The sequence below is a fragment of the Carassius auratus genome, chromosome 2 (genome assembly GCF_003368295.1).
Source record: "Carassius auratus strain Wakin chromosome 2, ASM336829v1, whole genome shotgun sequence".
NCBI lineage: Eukaryota > Metazoa > Chordata > Actinopteri > Cypriniformes > Cyprinidae > Carassius > Carassius auratus.
Window position 1 is genome coordinate 17333170 of NC_039244.1, and position 18961 is coordinate 17352130.

The window sequence follows — 18961 nt, forward strand, 5'->3', positions numbered from 1 at the left end:
TTGTTTGTGATGCGTGAATATGTATAATGAGCAGCGCTGTAGTCCCCTCAGGACTTCCTCATAAATCAACAAGGTATGCTGACCAGAAGTCTCCACGGATATTTCTGCTTCCAAGAACTGGGCAACACATTCATTTCCAATCATGGCCTGACGCTTCACAGAAAGAGACTCTTTTAACTATCCTGGTGAAGTGCTTAAAATATTGGGCACATCTTACGTACTGTACCAGATTCAGTAATACTAACACATATTTAAACTGTATACACAACAGTAGTGCAATTAAACTCGTAACACAGCTCAGTTGTAAGCTAGTATTCATGATGCATATTTTCCTGTGCTCTTTCCACAGTCTCACACGCTCATACCTCTGCTTCAGATAAACAGCAAGCACACTAATGGCTCTCTCACATGGATGCAGTATGTGTTCTCCGCTTTCTGAGAAGGAGGCTCCTCTCTCTGGTTGCTGGTAAATCACATTTGTAACCTTGGACCACACAGTTTAGTGAGCTCAGCCCAGGCCCACAGGCACAGAGGATGGGACCACTGAATGGAGAGATGCTAAACAGAGCAGGAAGTGCACTTAATAGAAGCTCTGGAAATTCTCTAGAAGTACTGCCTATGAAGTTATTCATTGATGTATTCAAGAATTACCAATTAAACTGTTTCAGTCTCTCTCTCTCCCTTGCAGATTAAAGTCAACAAGCGAGGAGATTTCTTTTTTGTCTCTCTAAAGCCCCTTCACACTGCCGTTCCGGCAAATACAGAGGTAAAGTGTTCCTGCAATTGTTCCCTGGTCTCTAGATTTTGCACTTTCACACTGCCAGTGATGACCCGGTATATGTGCGTGCTTTCACACACAATGTACAAGTCAACAATGCTAGGCACGTTATACTTTCACTGAAGCAAATAAACAATCTCTGCGTCAGCGCGGAAAGTGAGGAACTAACTGATCTCTGCTTCATTACAGTTTGCACATATGTTTTTCGTCGCGAACGTTGAGCTTCCTTTAAAACAGCCGGTAAAAGAGTCGCGCGATAACGCGCTTCATCACTTCGATACGGAATTAGATCTGGCTTTTGTTCACACAGCGCTCGTACTGGGTCGAACCCCGCAATGTTACTAGGTCCCCGACCCGGGTTCAATTCGGTAATCAATCCCGGGCATTGTTTGCATTCACACAGAAGGCGACCCAGCAATGTTTCGGAAATATTGCGGGTCCAACGTGCAGTGTTAAAGGGGCTTAAGTGTTTTCTGAAACATCCCACAGTTTATCCCATCAACTCTCTCTGAAAGAAAACATCCTATAATGACCCGTTTCAAAATCTAAACTCAAAATCTAAGTCTAGGATGTTAGTCACTGCTGCTTACATGCTGATGCTCATGAACATAATACCAGCATGTTAGAGACCTATATCAATCCATAAAAAGGCCATTTTCTTCTAAATCAAAGTATTCAGTTCTAGTCTATCTAGACTGTCCCCAAGGGTAAATTTGGTTTAGACTTCATGTTGCTAAATGAACATGTACATCTGAAAGATGACACCCATAAGGGGACAGTCTTCTTTTGTGTTCCACAGATGAAATTAAGTCATACAGGTTTGGAACAATTCCATTTTTGGTTGAACTATCATTTTAAAATTCACACTTTTGGTTCAGAGGAGGGGGATTTCGCTAGTCATTGTCAAACCACTCTCCACTTCATTGTTTGACTTCAGCCCATTTACCAAGTGAGAGTGTGGTAATGTAGGGGATGTCCACACCTATTCACAGCCGAAATCTTACCACCTACTTTTGTGGGTTTGTCACACTTCTTGTTTACAAAGAGGAGTGATCAATTAAATGCTTTCCTGTGGCATTTCTCACAGATTACGTGTCATGTATTGCAACACCTTTGGCAGCAATAACGAAGCTTGTAGGAGGAACGTAAAACCATAACCATGAGCAACAATCACAGTCTTTGTGCAGACCACACTACATTTGTAGAGTTCTTCAGTGTGAACTGAAAGTGAGAAAGAGCTAATTCACTGTCAAGGGCAGCTTCAAGCACCAACCACAAAGAAATTCCTAACTGATTGTGTTCTGATTGGCTGAAAAAAATTAGTAGGGCCATTAACTGTTGAGTTAACATTCACCCACTTCTGTGGAACCACCTCACTCTGTTTTTGTTTAAGAGTTATGGAAATTAAGCTCACAAATAAGTTGTCGGCAACAGTCTCACATTATTGGGGAGAAGTTTGTTTGTTGTTGTTTATTTTGTTTTGCCAGGGGTCAACTGGAGCACCAAAACTAGTTCATCTGTAAGAATTCACGTTATATCTTATTAGCATATTTATTATACATTTTCTTTTACTGGCATTTTGTATAGTAATTTTAGCATTTTTATACATATAGTAATACATCATGTATGCTTTGAATATCTGCTTGAAAAAATTAAGAGTAAAATTAATTCTCAGTCAGATGCGACCTAACATTTTTTGTACTTTTGTGGGAGCCTAAATGTCGCTAACTATTGTTTTGTTGCTAACTAGCAATTGTTTACGGTTTAATGAAAACCAGATCAAGAGAAGCACAGCTATTTAATATCCATAATGGCAGCAGGCTTTAGGTGTCAGAGCAGTGCTAAGTGGGGTATCCGATAGCTTTATCTGGCTCCTCTTTAATTAAAGTGAGTGTTTTTTTTTTTTTTTTTGGCAGAATATGGTTAAGTGTCACTGTCACAGTCAATACACAGAGCTCCTATTTGCCATATGCCACACACATGCCATATTGTGCATGTTCCAGGTTGCATGTACAATAGAATGAGATTTTTGCAAACCCAGTTTAAAATGATTATTATAAAGAACATAAGGATTTATAAATACCATTGTTTAAACCCTATAGCCCTAATCCCTGCTGATTAGGAGTTCCAGTAAACCCCAGATGAACTTATTCCATTTTTAATTTCACAGCACTGACTTATTCATCACCTAGATGTCTGTAGAATCAATTTTGTGCCACTGTCATTTTGTAGCGTCTGTGAAGTCACAGCACGAGACAAAACATTTCTTTGATGTCCTTGTTTCAAGCCAAAACATAAAAGGCAACAACAGAAAATGACCTTTATTTACTCACCTGACCATCTTAAACTACCAATAAAAAGCTGGGATCCAAACAAGGTAAGAAGATAAAGCAATAATTGTTATGATTCATAGTTCACAGTACATTCTCTGTTGTCTTGTCCCCTATCTAGATTGGCACATTAATTCAATGACCTCTGATTTCAAGTAAACCGATGGTTCACTTTTACCTGTGTTCTTTGGTTTTTTGAGCACCCTGTTGTCACACAATGAGGATGGGGTTTGAAATTAAATTCACAATGCTTGGACCCATTGTTCCATGGCAGTGGACATGTTGTGCTTCTGACAATTTCAGAGTACATTACATACAATGTGGGGGCGGTTGTCTTTTATATGGACCAATTACAGAAGACACCTACTGCTGTGACTGTCATAAGCATTATAAAGGAGCACACTGATCAACTGCCAGCTTGTTCATGTTCCCTAAACTAGTTTTGTGAAAAACAAGAGGCGTTGAGTTTATATTTAATTCCTGGGAGATACTGTAAAAAAAACTTTTTCGTTATTTAGCTTGACACAATAAATCCATGTTTTTTTTATATATACTGCAGCATGATGAAAATTACACTTAAAGATAGCTTTTCAAACTGCACATCTGATATCTGCAAATCACACTCAACCAGTATCGGTGTTGGCAGTTTTGACCAACTCTGACGGGGGTTATGATGATGAATACCACTTTCAGACTGAACCTGCAAACAATTATGGATAAGATGACTGGAGGGTGGGTCCTCATGAGGGCTGACCACGAAAGTATAAAGAATCAAACATGTGGCACACAGTAGCTGGAGCTCTGGAAAAAAAGAAGAAGAAAAAAAAAGTTCACAAGAGGCCAGTATGGTCACAAGACTTCTTTGTCATTTCAGAGGTTTTGGTTTGGATTGCATTGGTTGGGTTGTTTTCCATCGCGTCAACGACATTGCCTCCAAGATCATTTGATCTTCAACATCTGCTATATAACATATATTTGATCGCATGCTCACTATTGACACACTGAGTGCCTCAAGGGCCCTTTTTCGTTCTGTCCCATTGTTTATTTCACGGCATGGCTGTAAATATCTTTGACAAGTATTGTATTGCTACTGTGGCTCCTTATCTTGATGGAACATAGTTTTAGAAAGTATGATCAAAGAGCGGCATGCGTGGGCATGTGCTGATATACCGCTATATATGTTTTTAGTGTTTTATTTTTTCTCTGTAGCACTTTTGGCATGACTTTGCTTTATTTTGCTCGTAAAAATAAAAGTTAACATATTCCAGCATATTCCTCATTCGGCACATTTAAGGAAACTCTGACCTGGATACAGAGTGCAGATTCAATAGAATCACGTGCAAGTGTTGACATACTGTAAATGTAATTTCACAGCTCAGTTGAGTAAACCTGTCTGATAATGTGTACTTGACAACAGAAGATAACAATATTAGACAGCAATGGCAGAGGGCACATGCAGGAAACAGCCGTGACAGCTGCGCTTTGTTCCTTTGTTGTACCCAAAATGCCGAACCTTTCTTATCTTTAAGATATATGAGTGATTTCCTGCTTTCTCTTGGCACACATTCACAGCCTGTTATGTGCCTGGCACTGATACAAAATTTACCTAGGAAGGAAATGCCATATATGGTCTAGTAGATCTGCCGCGCTCTTATATAGTACAAGTATTCCGATACAGCTTCTACTGATGGCCTATTTGCATATGAAAGTGCTAAAATGCTTTCAGTTAATTGTCGGTTCAAGGGACACTTTAGTGGCACCACAATATCAAGCCAAAGGGCATCTGCAAACAAATGCTAGACCTTTTCCCAGCATTAACTTCACTTTTCTACACATCATTTTAAAATCTATTGTTTTATTCATTTTAAAACTAATAAACGATATCTGTAACATTGACACTTACATATTTTTAAAAGTACACATTTTATGGTTGGACTGTGTTATTTATTTATGGAACATAATTACTGTTTACCGTCTGCCGCTGGTTCTGTCGACAAGGACAGCTCCTGTAAACGTGTGCTTAAGGGCCAAACAAATGACCCAGGAAGAGGTTGGGACAAGAGGAGATAAAGAGCGAGGATCAAATATCGGGTGTTGCATTTTCTAGATGGAGAGAGCTTTCGTGACAACCTTCAACTAGAAAGAGATGCTGATCTCGCTTGTGTTTTGATTGGTATCTTTACAGAAAACGTACCGCTCTCAACAAGACTAGTATTATGGGGCATACGCCCAAAAGCAGGGCATCGAGTCTCTAGACCCACGCGAGGATGTGTCTGATTGCGTCTTGCATTGACTTTGTATGTAATCTACTCGTGCAAATCGTTGAACTCATGTTTGCTATGTATGCCCAATTATTGTGTTTGAATGTACACGAGTGTATATATTTGTTGAACAACAACATCTGACTGATATGAAACCGATTGAAAAACTTGAAACTGTGCTGTGTTATCACACCATCGAATTGGAAAAATATTCTAACATCTATGACTAAAAATGTAGTTGTAAACCTTCCATTGCTCGGGTCTAATTCAGTATAAATAAAATTATGACATCAAACACAACATTTATAAAACTTTACCTCATCAGTTAAATCCATGATTTATCTTTCGGTCTGATTGATGGCCGTCAGCGCTTGGGTAGAAGACAACAAATCCCATCGTTCCATTTTCCTCCTTAGCATCATCAAACCACGCGATTGTTATTGTTTTTGGTAGTGCGCCCTCTAGTGCAGTCCTAACCTGTACCTTTAAGTCTGATTTGCTTATTGTGGCCACTGTGTGTGTATCAAGGCAATTCGCAGTATTCATTCTCAGAATTTTCACAGAAAATTCGGTGAGAGATCATTCTGAATTTTAATATTTGAATTATTTCAAATGATTTGGCACAAACTGTTCCTACCACATTAAATGCAAATGAGAATGTTATTTCCAACAGCGCACCACTCACACTGACAGTTTAACTTTTCTCAGCAGTATTTTCAAAGAAGCCCTTTGCCATATATCGCATTTCACTTCATTGAGGAAGTAGGGCGGTTCATTTCTAAGATGTGCTTTTTGACTGCTCACATTTGATACTCAATCCATTTAACTCCCACAGCTGCCAGAAGCCTCTATGAACTCTAGCCTTTGAGGTCAGGCCCTGCTTAATGGCTTAAAACTCCATACTTTGCTCATTACCACCACAGACAGTTGACTTTACTTGATCTGTCTGACTGTGGATAACTTGATTACTGTACCTCTGTCACTGCTGACTCATAGATACACTATTTGTTGCTGTCTCTCAGCAATCTTTGCCTGACAGAGAAGTGATTAGGCACTGTTCTGCATGGGAGTCATATTGCTATGCTTCATCTGTAACAAAACTAGAGTTATGAGAGCAGGAGTTAAAGGGGGTGTAACAGTTTTCCTCTATTGTCACACTATCAGTGTCTTGTTTTATTTGGCCTGCAACAGTGGTTCTGCTGTTCTGCCATCTAAATGGCTCCAGACACAAGCAGCGCTGACGTTCCATGTTATTGGAAGAGCTGGATTTCTTTTTCCAGCTGTTATCGGCCCTCCCAGACATGTAAAGTGGAGCCGAGAGGATAAAGTCATCCTGCCAGTGAACAGCAACCTAAAACTGGGCCAGATAGTTTCCCCAAGCAGCTGGAACAGCAACCAACAGACACATCGTTAGACATACCTTCATCACTTTATGAATATTGTTCCAAACACTATTTTTGTCCGTTTTATATTTTTGTTAGTAGGGATGCACAATATATCAGTACCATATTGGATAGAGACTTTTAAAATGATCACATTGGATGATATTGTATATTGAATTGTGCATGGTTTAATATTTTTGTTTTAAATTTGATTAAACTGTCTGCATGCGTTTGTTAAATTAAGTGTATTATGCTCACCAGGGCTCCAGAGTATGAAAAGTAATGATACAGAAAGCCTAGACTCTTTCAGAATGCTTTTGACCCAAGATGTTTTAGGTCTGAACAGATGGCAGTTCTCCATAATGGCAGACACATAAAGTCCAGCTGTCATAGTTGAAGCTGGCCAGTGATAAAACAAAAGTTCCTTTAGGACCATAAAATCCCATTGTTAGTCACCCTGAGGTGCCGGGGTGTGTGTAAACAGAGTTTTGACTGGGCAGACAGGGTCATGGATAAACTATATGGTATGTTGACCTGGAAACCCTAAGCATCTACCATTAACATAGGCTGTAATGAGATGAGACAGACCTAATCCTGAGCCTTTCTCACACAGGACTTTGTGAGATGTGAATGGACTTTAATGTGGTATTGTATGTTCATTAAAGGCAGAGATAAGCATGTGTTTATAGCAAGGGGGCATGTTTAGTGAGATGCCATGAGCAATTGTTGACCGCCGTAGCATTACAGAGTGTTGTCTCAATAGCACATTGGCGTTATAATGGAGCTGTATATGTATTTCTGTCTGTTTCAGTGTAACACATTACCGCTGTTCCTCTCTTATGAGTCTTCAGACGATTGTGAGCAGCTGCTCCGTCTGCAGTAAAACAGTGTGGAGCAGATTACTTTAATGCCCCATAATCACAGTTACATAACCCACACACTCATCCTTTGTTTTGATTTCAGATTCTTTTCATCAACTTACACATCGCTTTGCTTTCAATGCAGCATTGTAGTGAAATGAAGGTTGTGTTTAGCTTTCACTAGCCATATGTAGCAAAATAACGGTGTTCTGCAATGTTTGTGGATCATTTTGGTATATAATTGCACTTCATTTCATATCCTCTGGTGCATTGGATAGCACATTTTCCATATCAGAATTTCCAACAAATGATCTCCACTGACAGCAGATACAAGTTAGCATCATACTGTTTTAAAATGGAACAGTGGATATTTTATGAAAATAAGTGTGTGGCAAAATACATTTTCAGGGGTCTAATGAAGCTTTGAGTGACAAGCAAGAGGAATTTTAAGAATACAAAGTGATCAGATTGATCAAGACACAAATTATGTATTGTGCTGTCCGCTTCATCACAGAATTTTAATTTAATATATTTAGTGACACCAAACAGAATAAATAATAATTAAATAATTAAAAATAATGACTGCTTTGAAACCTACGTTGAATCATATTTGGTATCCCTTTTGTTATAGCTTGTTTAAAACCTGATGAACATAATAGAGAATGCTTATATAATAAGAGACTTACCAAAACTTGATTTTTTCTTTTCTTTTTTTTCTTAACTAAATTTTTCCAGGTTTGAATTAGATTTATATCTCACTTTTTGGAAGCCACTGTATATGCTGTATATTGTGTACAGTACATCTATATATAACAGCACATATGTACAGTATGTTAATACCTTAAACATTTACAAGAAATGTCTCATGTTTCCTGAAACATGTTGTAATGTTTGAAACATATATGTTCTAGTGTGACAGCACAGAATACTTTCCCAGACTGTGAGGCCCTTCACATCCTGTCAGGCTTACACAGAAAGGGTTTCAAAGTGAGCCGTTACCCATATACCATGGGCACACCTGTCACACTGGCAGTTAAGTTTCAAAATGAGTGCAATTCCAGGAATCCCACCATGTTAGCGCCAAAGGGAAACTCCCATGGATAAGATGAAGACCTCCCTCCCCCTTTCATGCACGTAGGAGCAAAGGAGAAGGCACTTAAAAAAAGAGTTTTAGTTACATCTGAACATACAGTAATTCATACATTCATGCACATGCATCTGCATCCAATAAGGTTAAGCTTTGACAGTATCCCTAAAAATTGGCTGATTAGAAAAGAAACAGGTGATGACTGTTTAGTGCTTGTTTATTTTAGATTTCAATTTTTTAGCTTAAAATGGGGCAAGACCAAGATTTGGTGTGTGACTTTTAATGATGGGAGATGTAGTACACTTTTATCTGTTAAATCAGAAAATTTAAATGACTAGTAGAAAAGTCAATTATAGTACTAAACCACAGCAGGTCCATTTCTCGTGATTAAATTCACACTCATATTAAGTCTTACATATCTAAATCAATCCAAAGCAGTTGTTCTTAAAAATATATATATATATGTAACCATACCTAAAATGTACTAGGTTGTACTACTTGATACATTTCAGTGAAGTCTAGTGAACTTAGGAACCTTTATCTCTTTATTGTACCTGCGGCACTTTAAAGCTCAATTCATTGCTCCTCTTTGAAGATATGGCATATTCGGCAATTCAGTATGTGATTTCACAACTTATGGATTACAGAGTTTACACAGCGTCTGCTTTTCTCAGACTCGTTAAAAGACTGTTGACTCACTGACAGAAGTGACAGTTTCGTTTTAGTTTACTTAGTTAAGAGATAAATGCTCAGTTTTATGTAAAAGTGAAAGCATGTTTTATACGCTGTTATGCAGTCGATGGTATAAGTTTGCATGTATATTTTTTTGTATATGGTTTTTATGGAAAACAACTTAATCTTTCTATTCCTTAATCCTAAATGATAATTCAACAAACATAATAAATGGTTTGATGCAGAGCATGCATTGAAAAAATGAGTAGTTTTGCATTATACTTTCGTTACTCAAACTGAGAAAATTTAATGATTTTCCATGATTTTGGAATAACTGTATTTAGCCTAGAGAGCTTGACGTTTTATCCCTTCGAATTAGTGTTCAAGAAATCTAGTATAAAAGACTGAATCACTGGCATCAAATAAAATCTGTGCCATAGGATTCAATTAGAGTATATATTTTCATATGAGGCACACACACATTGCTCTTTTCTTTCATTGTATCAATTTCAGTAAACATAAGGAAGTCATGATCCCTCAAGTGTCGGTAATGGGCCAATATGATTCGTTTCTGTGAAAGACGGCTCCTGTCTCAAAAGCGGACTTCTAAAGTAAGTTGATAGCACAATAAAAGCTCATAATTATTCAAGAAATCTGTAACTGAGAAGCGAAGGATGAAGGGAGATGTGTGTGGTGTAGAGTTACAGCTGAAAAAGTGCATGGTAAATTCTTCAGTTCTGAATTGAAGCATAATGTTCATGGAGAGCGAGAGGGACTGTATGGGACCCTGAGAACATTTGCATATGTACGAATATATAGCGTATGTGCATTTTCAAATATACATTCATCTCATATCTGCTTCATTTAAAACCAGTGAGTGAGCAAAACCTTCTGCTTATCTTCTGTCAATACTGCCCTCCTGAGCTTTAGTGCTCTTCTGAAGGACATCATCTCTTTCACTCTGCACTCTGCCCATCTGTTTGTGTGAAAATTAGGAAAAGGAAGGAAAAACACGTGAGCAAATCATATTAAATGTCATTTGTTGACATAAGGACTGGCCACATGGCAAAGGGTTGCTCAAAAGGAAACTATTGTTTGCCTGGTTAATCCAATTTCAATCATTCACATGCATTAAAGGAAGTCTTTGTTTCTGACAGAATAATATTTGATTTTACACAATGCAAGGAAACAAAGTAAATGTGTGTGCATTCTCCCATACTGATTCATTTTAAAAACACAGATTCAATTATAAGCAAAACAAGTGACTGTCTTCATGAGCGAGTCATTGCATCATTCAATCGACTTAATCATTCAGAAACAAAACTTACTCAATCATTTACTCGACTGATTTGCTTAGAATAGATGATTCACTCTGTGACAGTTGTGGCTTTGTTTGGAAATATTTTTACTAGCGGAGGGAAAAAAACGACAAAGTAACTGGCTGTATTCTGTTTTGTGTAAGTTACCTGATATTAACTTGTTAACTGAACGGTTAAAACAACATCAGAATGGTGTTCGTACTGTTTATTATATTTAACATTAATTGCTGTTGTACTGAAAAATGGATAACAAGATGGAGGTAAAACAGATTATAGGTGGACAGATTCTAACAGACTTATTTATTCTGATCTAAGCACATATGGAAAGTGCTTTGCAATCATAATCTCATGTTTCATCAATATTTTAGCAGGATTTTCATCAACTTTACTGCATCAGTTCACCACCCCCTTCTTACAGATAAATGGAAAGAAAATCCCAGTCTTGGTCAGTTAATGTGAAATCATTAGGAATGATTGATGACTACTGATCATGAAACAGACTTGATATGAGGATGACAGATCTGTGAGTAGAGTAACCACATATAATCACGAAGGAAAGTGTGCTGGAGGATCTCTGTAATGCTCCATTATGAATCACCTGAATCGCTCAAGTGCAGATGTTTGCACTAGAACATTCCTCCACATATGAATGAGAAGGATCTGTTGTGAAAGAGTTGGCCCATCATATTCCCAGGGTTCCTGACATCTCCCGGGACGGAGGGCACAGGTCCAGCATTGTGCACTATTTGTCATGTAATGACCAAATGAGAGTGTGATGTTGGTAACCCCATAAAAGCCCTCTGTTGTGTTTGAACTCACCTCACACAGAGGTGAAGAATGACCCCCGCTCAGCCTCTAACACATCCTGGGAAGTGAAGGCATGCTAGCTTTGAGAGTTGAAATTCAGTGCATGTGCGCACATGGCTCTATTTCCATTTCCAGTCATCTGGATAAAGACTGAAAGAGGAAAAAACAGAGCCTCTGAGCATCTGACTACCTCTTTATCTATGAATGCAGCCCTCTCTGGCCCTCTCCACATAATACTGCCTTTGTTGCCAAAGCCGTCTGCGAAGTTCCTTACTTGCGCAACCGTAACTTCAACTGTCGCAGACTACTACTGACTCCAGGAGGAGTGTTTTTCTTCATCTATCAGCAGGCAAGTCTTGTTTATTTACCCTTGTGTTAAATTGGCAGCCCGCTGTAGTCATTGACTGTGACCCTGGGAGATCCCGAGGACTCAGTGTGGTACCTTCAAGCTGTGAAAAAACCTTCCACCTAAGCACTTCTGATATATGACTCATGTACTCAGAAGGCAGGCATCATATTGCTGTCCCAAGGCAAAGTGCTCTAACTACATATTTTGTCTGTGAATTCGAGTTTTGTGACATTTTATTAGATTTAGCGTTGGAAAATTAACTGTTTTGTCATTGTAAGGTTCTGCTATATTTCTGAGGAAGAAAGACTCCTGTTAAAATGCCCATAATGAATGACTTAAAAGGTGCTGTAGGGAACTTTTGTAAAAAAATATTTTTACATATTTATTAAACCTGTCATTATGTCCTGACAGTAGAATATGAGACAGATAATCTGTGAAAAAAATCAAGCTCCTCTGGCTCCTCCCAGTGGTCCTATTGCCATTTGCAGAAAGTCATGCGCTCCCGGTAAAAAATAACCAATCAGAGCTGCGGTCCGTAACTTTGGTTGTGTTCAAAATGTAGAAAAAGTTATATAATAAGCGAGTACATCATGAATCCATTTTCCAAACCGTGTTTTTGGCTTGTCCTGAATCACTAGGGTACACCTATAATAAGTGTTTATATTCAGACTATTTTAGATTGCTTCGGGGGTACCGCGGCGGAGTAATCCAGTACCTTTGTGATTCTTCATAGACATAAACAGAGAGAAGTAGTTCCATTGTAGTTCTACAATGTTCTTCCGCAAGACGCAAGCAGTTCTGTTTATTAACCGCTAGAGCGTCAAAAGTTCCCTACGGCAGCTTTAATCTCAAAATCTTGATCTGAAATTGATCAGCAAAGTTAATCAATCAAAGACTCGGGTTAATGTTTAAAGACAATTTGGGATGGATATGAATTGGGCTGGTTTGAGTGCTAAGAAAACTATGAGCTTAATAATTTCTATAACATTCCAATAATAATGAGTCACACAGACACATCTTTGATAATGTTGAGAAAATATCATCAATAATCCAGGACGTCTGACTAATATGAGATTAACGGTGGGTGTGAGGAACCCTCATTTCATTTCAGTTCACTCCTGTTTTAAACAAAATATAAACTGTTCGAGTATGGTGGTTTACATCTTTTTACCCAAAAAGATCAGTTCTGTCATCATTTACTCATCCTCATGTTTGTTTTAAAGAGACCAGCCAGTGAGACAGAACTGTTTGCCCAATGTTCGTTCAGAGACAGCAAGAGTTGAGCCAGAGAGCAGGGTCATGGAGCAAGGCCAGCCACTGACAACAATGACAGCTTCCAGGATTGAGCTGTAATCGCTAGTCTCCAAATATCTTTTGCACTTTGCCCCCATCGTTGTGTGGCCAAATAAAGGAAAGAAAGAGAGAAATACCAGAGGAAATCATATTAGAGTTAATGAGGCTGTTTGTTGACATAAGGGCTGGCCACATGCATGCAGAGCATTGCTCGGAGGGGAACTATTGTTTGCCTAGTTATACAAAGTATGATTATTCATAGCAGACTGTTGCTGAATGTGTATTAGGAAGTGCTGCTTCCTGCTAACTGCTAATTAAAGAAAATATATTTGATTCACCAGAAACAAAAAATTTTTGTAACACCATATCTCGGCAACTTTTACAAGAAATTGACTGAATTATGTAAAATCAGTTTTTCCTTAAAAAAAAAAAATAATATTAGAGAATGTTAAATATTACATTTTAAAATAACTGTTTTCTTTTTTATATATATTTTAAAATATACCGTCACGTGATCTTTCAGAAATCATTCTAATATGCTTTTTCATCAATGTTGTATTACGTTATTATCACCATTATGTTAAAAGTTGTGCCTGTTAAATTTTTTTAATGGGCACCATGATACTATTTTTCAGGGTTATTTGATGAATAGAAAGTTCGAAAGTACAGCAATATTGTGAAATTGATTTTTGTATGTGTGATGTTATAAATGTCTTTTCTTTTGGTCAATTTAATGCATACTTAATAAATGTCATTTTTTAAACACCACAAACCTTTGAATTGCATTGTATGCAATTCAATGTGCGTAATTTTTTTTTTTTTTGTAGTATGCATACTTTAGTCATTTTATTGAAAAAACATAGCTTAAGAAGATAGATGCTAATCAGGTAAGATGGACAGATGAGATAAAGATAAATGGCTCTCTTTTAATTTGATCTAAGCACAAAAAAGTGCTGTGCAACCATAAACTCAGCAATAGTTTTATCCTTCCCTCTTCTTACAGACATATGAAAAGAGAATTTTAGTCTAGGTCAGTTAATGTGAAATCACTGGAGATGATTGATTATTAATCATGACAGAGACGTGATATAGAATGGGAGATCCGGTGATTTTCCCTCACAAGAGCAGAGTGTGTCCTCTAGATTGACTGTGTCTCTCTGAGAATCCATATGCACGAAGACCAAGTGTTGTAGTGTATCAAATGAGCAGAGTACTTATACATTCATATAGTGTCTGACATAAGGCGTTCCCTATAGATGGTGTTTAAGATAGTGCTGTTGCTCCCACCTGCAGGCCTCACACATGAACTCTAACCCCAGACAACTTTGACACACCTTTAAACACTGTCAAATACCCGTCAGATTGAAAACCAGGAAACCACATAATGGTAAAAATGAAAAGGATTTGTGTGACAAAATCATTTTCTTCCATGCTTATTATAATCTCTAATTATGCCTTCACCAGACTATAGAGAAAGAAGAGTCACATAAATCATCTGTTTGTAAATTTGCACAGTTTAAAGAGACATTAAGGTGAAAACAGAACGATACATGGGGCTAACCCTTAAATAAACCTTTAGATTAATCCACACACAGAATTGATGAGCTAGAGCTGCTAGAGAAGAGAATATATCTGCCTGCTGGTAATTGATGACCGAGGCGCATAAGGGTGAGTCAGACACAGGCCAGTGTTTTGACTGAAGTGGATTAGGGAGTACACTACCTAATTACAGTAATATGATTACACAAGGACAGCTGGAGCACTGCCACCATCCTGCAGCCCGATCCCACCCACAGAGCAGTTCACAGCACCTTAAACACCAGCAGATCCTTAAAGGGACACTTCACCCAAAAATTCTGAATTTGAGTTTGTTTTCAGCTGCTGATTTCCAAGTACACGGAGAAAAAGGGCTGATTTAAACTGTTATACTGTAAAAAAATATATATACATGTATACAATTTGAAATTATAAACGATAAGATTGTAAACAGATTCAAATATGTTAATTGCCATTTCTTTATAATTACCTGTGATTTTTAATTATTTTTTTTTGCAGTGAACTCCCATCCCTGCTTTTTGCAAAATTTTCATCAGTGTGTAAATTGCAGAAAAAACTGCATCTGTCTGATCACGAATATAAGTGCACTGTAAAACCTGACAAGTTAACTTAACTCAAACCGTTTGAGTGAACAGATTGCCTTGATTTAAACCATGTAAGTTTTAAAACTTTGCATTCAAGTAATTAAGTGATTAACTAAGTGCTGATTGAGAATTAGTGATGAACAGCTGCTGTTAACAAACAGAATCACTGAAGAAAAGAGAAACACAAGAACTACTACAACTGACTTCAGACACAGCCTTAGATGAAATCAACTGAAATAAAATACATGAAATCTCTCAAGATCTGATTAAACAACCCCACAAACAGCATCAGCAGCTCCATTTATTAATAACCAGACTGACTTTATTTCTGTCAGACGTCTACAGAAGATCTTATTGAGCATGAACTAAGGTTTAGATGTTGATTTATTGTTTCATTTGAAGTAACCATGTTAGAGATCAGTGTTTGCTTTAGTTGGGCTCTTGACCCTTGATTTCTGTCTTAGTCTTTTCTCTGGCTGTTATAACAGTGTGTTTCTGAAACACATTTGTTGTAACTCAAAAGCCCAGAAGAAATGCCATCAGGTGTTAACCTGTACCTAGATGTAGGTTGTTATACTTTATATTGGTATAACAACCAATTATATATATAATTATGCAACTGCTAGGAGTCTAATCTCTGATGAAATATGGGTTGTGTAATTAAATTGACTACAGTAAAAGTGATTCTTAGAGCCAGTGGTTCTGTAATAATCAGTTAATACAAAGACTTTCCAAACAGTTTGGTCTTCTCTGGTGTCAGTTAGTCACACACAGACATCAATAATAAGCATATGAACCTCAACAATGGTGACCATAAAAGAAAAAAAAAAATGCCTGGAGCCATGGATGAGTTTTGTTCTACAATAGTACCCAGCATGCATTGCAGCATGTTTTTTTGTCACCATTGTTGAGGTTCATATTCTGATTATTGATGTCTGTGTGTGACGAGCTAATGGCATAGAAGACAAATGTATGTGTACAAAATGTTTATGAAATCATTTTTATATTAACTGATTATCACAGAATCACTGGCTCTTTGTGTCATTTTTATTAGGTCCACTTCTACTAATTACGCATTTGTTTAATCAGAGATTAGACTCTGTATAGATCAATATTTGTGAATAATAATGAAAAATTATCATCACAGCTATAACGTACAACAATCTACATGTAGGTACAGGTTAACACCTGATGGCATTTCTTCTGGGCTTTTGAGTTACAACAAATATGTTTTAGAAACACACAGTTATAACAGCCAAAGAAAAGACTAAGACAGAAATCAAGGGTCAAGAGCCCAACTAAAGCAAACACTGATCTCTAACATGGTTACTTCAAATGAAACAATAAATCAACATCTAAACCTTAGTTCATTCTCAATAAGATCTTCTGTAGACGTCTGACAGAAATAAAGTCAGTCTGGTTATTAATAAGTGGAGCTGGTGATGCTGTTTGTGGGGTTGTTTAATCAGATATTGAGAGATTTCATGTATTTTATTTCAGTTGATTTCATCTAAGTCTGTGTCTGAAGTCAGTTGTAGTAGTTCTTGTGTTTCTCTTTTCTTCAGTGATTCTGTTTGTTAACAGCAGCTGTTCATCAATTCTCAATCAGCACTTAGTTAATCGCTTAATTACTTAATTGCAATGTATATCTTCTTTCAATGAACTCAACTGAATTAAGTTCAGAGTACTCGTAACTATTAGTTTTTTTAACTTAAATGGTTTAAGGCAATCAGTTTCCTCAAATGGTTTGAGTTAACATAACTTGTCAGGTTTGAGTGAGGCTGTGTCTGAAGTCAGCTGTTGTTCCTTTCTCTCTTTTCTTCAGTAATTATGTCTGTTAACAGCAGGTGTTCATCACTAAAGTTCAATTAATCACTTAATTACTTAATTGCAATGTATATCTTCTTTCAGTGAACTCAACTGAATTAAGTTCAGAGTACTCATAACTGTTAGTTTTTTCAACTTAAATGGTTTAAGGCAATCGGTTTCCTCAAACGGTTTGAGTTAACATAACTTAAGGATATCTGTTTACTCAAACCGTTTGAGTTAAGTTAACTTGTCGGGTATTACAGTCAAGGCAATCGGTTTACTCAAACGATTTGAGTTAAGTTAACTTGTTGGGTTTTACAGTGTGGTAAGGAAAATGTGAATAGGCGCTTTAAATTTGATTCTCTTTTCTTGTATGGTCTTTTTTTATATCTCGCTGCTGGTAAATGTCGTTGAGTAGACCTCATCCCATCAGGAAGCCCTCCTTGGAAGCAGTCTTTTCATGCTGAGGGTCCTTCCGTTAACACTGACGGCATCTGCTGCGCGCGTGGCTCAATAATTCATTAAAACAGATGGACCTGTGGCATCAGATGACACGTAAGTGTGACATTGAGCCCAATATCAGATCTGTAGACATAAAACAGGACTGAGAAGATGCTCTTCGTCCTCTATTATAATCGGTATATTGGGTCAACATATGGATTTACAGTGTCTCACAAGTTACTGCTGCCATCTGCAGAGTCAAGGCTGCGCTTATTCATGTCATCAGTTTTCTGATGAAAATCAGTATATGGAAAAAAATAGATGTCAGAATGTGAGCTATAGCTGTGTGGAGTCACAGAAGAGATAAGTCCAAAAACATGCTTCCGATATGAGGATGTAGGAATTAATATTAATATTCTTTTATAAATGTATAATAATAATAATAATAATAAATTACAGTTAAAAAATAACTTTAGTTTTATATTAATGTACATATACTTGATACATTTTTAATATAAGTTCATATTAAATTCTCATGTTAATAAAACTAGTGCCCACAAGCTATTTTCATGTTTTCCATATTGCCATTTATGGTCTGCTGGTTCCATTTTTTTAATTAAAACTATCAACTATGCATTTGTCATTAAAACTATCATAGTATGTAACCTCAAACTAGCATTTGCAAACTCTTTTGTCTGTTTGTGCTTGTTTTTACTAACCTTGTGAAGTCAGAATCTAGGCAGCAGTTGGAAATCTAGTGAACATATGGTGTTTGGTCTACATTACAGCGGCCGTTCATCGAGGTAGTGCTCTGGAGTTATGGGTCACACACACAGAATTATTGGTAGGAAGTCATCAGAAGTTGCTCTTCTCACAGAACAATGAGAGGAAAGAGTGAATAGACAAGAATATGGTCTCACACCAGCCTCCTGGGAAAAGTGTCCTAGCTCATCAGGAAAGCCATTAAAAAACAGTGTGCTCCTGACTAAGGACAGCGGGGGAAAGAATCACACACTCCGCAATAGGGAAAGTATGCACTCGCTGATGATACACGCTGAGCAGCCAAACAAACAGGAGGAAACTGTGTGCGAGCCGACAAGTGAGAAAAAATAACATTGAGAGCAGATAGGATGGTAATACAAACTGGGAGGCATGTCCCGCACAGATGGAGCACATTCCCAACAGGGAGGAGGTACAAATACTCTGTAGAGTGTCGGAGAATGGAATGTATTACTCATTCTTCTGTAGAACAAACTCCTACTTCTGGGATGGATCATTCTCCTGACTAATCCAGCAGAGTCAGCTGAGCATCAGATGGACAGCCTGGAATTTCAGAAAACATTCTGGTTTGGTTTCTGGGGGGAAAGTTGAAGAGATGCCAACTCGTAACAGGGCTAAATTTCAACCACGTTTGTTTATTTCTGGCTCTAAA

General features: G+C 37.5%; 1 protein-coding gene across 1 annotated transcript in view; it reads left to right on the forward strand.

Moving 5' to 3' along the window:
• The window catches only part of LOC113118562 (nuclear receptor-binding protein 2-like), a 465395-nt gene that overhangs the window by 12479 nt on the left and 433955 nt on the right, over positions 1–18961 (forward strand). The gene's annotated exons all lie outside the window — the stretch shown is intronic.